The sequence below is a fragment of the Pseudophryne corroboree genome (genome assembly GCF_028390025.1).
Source record: "Pseudophryne corroboree isolate aPseCor3 chromosome 3 unlocalized genomic scaffold, aPseCor3.hap2 SUPER_3_unloc_63, whole genome shotgun sequence".
NCBI classification, from domain to species: domain Eukaryota; kingdom Metazoa; phylum Chordata; class Amphibia; order Anura; family Myobatrachidae; genus Pseudophryne; species Pseudophryne corroboree.
Genome location: NW_026967556.1, coordinates 333,891 through 336,404, shown reverse-complemented (window position 1 = coordinate 336,404; position 2,514 = coordinate 333,891).

Sequence of the window (2,514 nt, the reverse complement as noted above, 5' to 3'; positions counted from 1 at the left end):
GTCAGTAAGATTGTGTAATAGGGGCCTACAGTAAGTCAGTAAGGAGGCAGAAGCTGCTTCTGGTACATGTACCCTGGTCATGTAGGGCTGGGAGTCAGTAAGATTATGTAATAGGGGCCTACAGTAAGTCAGTAAGGAGGCAGAGGCTGCTTCTGGTACATGTACCCTGGTCATGTAGGGCTGGGAGAGTCAGTAAGATTATGTAATAGGGGCCTACAGTAAGTCAGTAAGGAGGCAGAAGCTGCTTCTGGTACATGGACCCTGGTCATGTAGGGCTGGGAGAGTCAGTAAGATTATGTAATAGGGGCCTACAGTAAGTCAGTAAGGATGCAGAAGCTGCTTCTGGTACATGGACCCAGGTCATGTAGGGCTGGGAGAGTCCGTAAGATTATGTAATAGGGGCCTACAGTAAGTCAGTAAGGAGGCAGAAGCTGCTTCTGGTACATGGACCCTGGTCATGTAGGGCTGAGAGAGTCAGTAAGATTATGTAATAGGGGCCTACAGTAAGTCAGTAAGGAGGCAGAAGCTGCTCCTGGTACATGGACCCGGGTCATGTAGGGCTGGGAGAGTCAGTAAGATTATGTAATAGGGGCCTACAGTAAGTCAGTAAGAAGGCAGAAGCTGCTTCTGGTACATGGACCCTGGTCATGTAGGGCTGGGAGAGTCAGTAAGATTATGTAATAGGGTTCCTACAGTAAGGAGGCAGAAGCTGCTTCTGGTACATGGACCCTGGTCATGTAGGGCTGAGAGAGTCAGTAAGATTATGTAATAGGGGCCTACAGTAAGTCAGTAAGGAGGCAGAAGCTGCTTCTGGTACATGGATCCTGGTCATGTAGGGCTGGGAGAGTCAGTAAGATTATGTAATAGAGGCCTACAGTAAGTCAGTAAGAAGGCAGAAGCTGCTTCTGGTACATGGACCCTGGTCATGTAGGGCTGGGAGAGGCAGTAAGATTATGTAATAGGGGCCTACAGTAAGTCAGTAAGGAGGCAGAAGCTGCTTCTGGTACATGGACCCTGGTCATGTAGGGCTGGGAAAGTCAGTAAGATTAAGTAATAGGGGCCTACAGTAAGTCAGTAAGGAGGCAGAAGCTGCTTCTGGTACATGGACCCTGGTCATGTAGGGCTGGGAGAGTCAGTAACATTATGTAATAGGGGCCTACATTAAGTCAGTAAGGAGGCAGAAGCTGCTTCTGGTACATGGACCCTGGTCATGTAGGGCTGGGAGAGTCAGTAAGATTATGTAATAGGGGCCTACAGTAAGTCAGTAAGGAGGCAGAAGCTGCTTCTGGTACATGGACCCTGGTCATGTAGGGCTGGGAGAGTCAGTAAGATTATGTAATAGGGGCGTACAGTAAGTCAGTAAGAAGGCAGAAGCTGCTTCTGGTACATGGACCCAGGTCATGTAGGGCTGGGAGAGTCAGTAAGATTCTGTAATAGGGGCCCACAGTAAGTCAGTAAGGAGGCAGAAGCTGCTTCTGGTACTTGGGCCCTGGTCATGTAGGGCTGGGAGAGTCAGTAAGATTCTATAATAGGGGCCTACAGTAAGTCAGTAAGGAGGCAGAAGCTGATTCTGGTACATGGACCCTGGTCATGTAGGGCTGGGAGAGTCAGTAAGATTATGTAATAGGGGCCTACAGTAAGTCAGTAAGGAGGCAGAAGCTGCTTCTGGTACATGGACCCAGGTCATGTAGGGCTGGGAGAGTCAGTAAGATTATGTAATAGGGGCCTACAGTAAGTCAGTAAGGAGGCAGAAGCTGCTTCTGGTACATGGACCCTGGTCATGTAGGGCTGGGAGAGTCAGTAAGATTATGTAATAGGGGCCTACGGTAAGTCAGTAAGGAGACAGAAGCTGCTTCTGGTACATGGGCCCTGGTCATGTAGGGCTGGGAGAGTCAGTAAGATTATGTAATAGGGGCCTACAGTAAGTCAGTAAGGAGGCAGAAGCTGCTTCTGGTACATGGACCCTGGTCATGTAGAGTTGGGAGAGTCAGTAAGATTCTGTAATAGGGTCCTACAGTAAGTCAGTAAGGAGGCAGAAGCTGCTTCTGGTACATGGACCCTGGTCATGTAGGGCTGGGAGAGTCAGTAAGATTATGTAATAGGGGCGTACAGTAAGTCAGTAAGAAGGCAGAAGCTGCTTCTGGTACATGGACCCTGGTCATGTAGGGCTGGGAGAGTCAGTAAGATTCTGTAATAGGGGCCCACAGTAAGTCAGTAAGGAGGCAGAAGCTGCTTCTGGTACATGGGCCCTGGTCATGTAGGGCTGGGAGAGTCAGTAAGATTCTATAATAGGGGCCTACAGTAAGTCAGTAAGGAGGCAGAAGCTGATTCTGGTACATGGACCCTGGTCATGTAGGGCTGGGAGAGTCAGTAAGATTATGTAATAGGGGCCTACAGTAAGTCAGTAAGGAGGCAGAAGCTGCTTCTGGTACATGGACCCAGGTCATGTAGGGCTGGGAGAGTCAGTAAGATTATGTAATAGGGGCCTACAGTAAGTCAGTAAGGAGGCAGAAG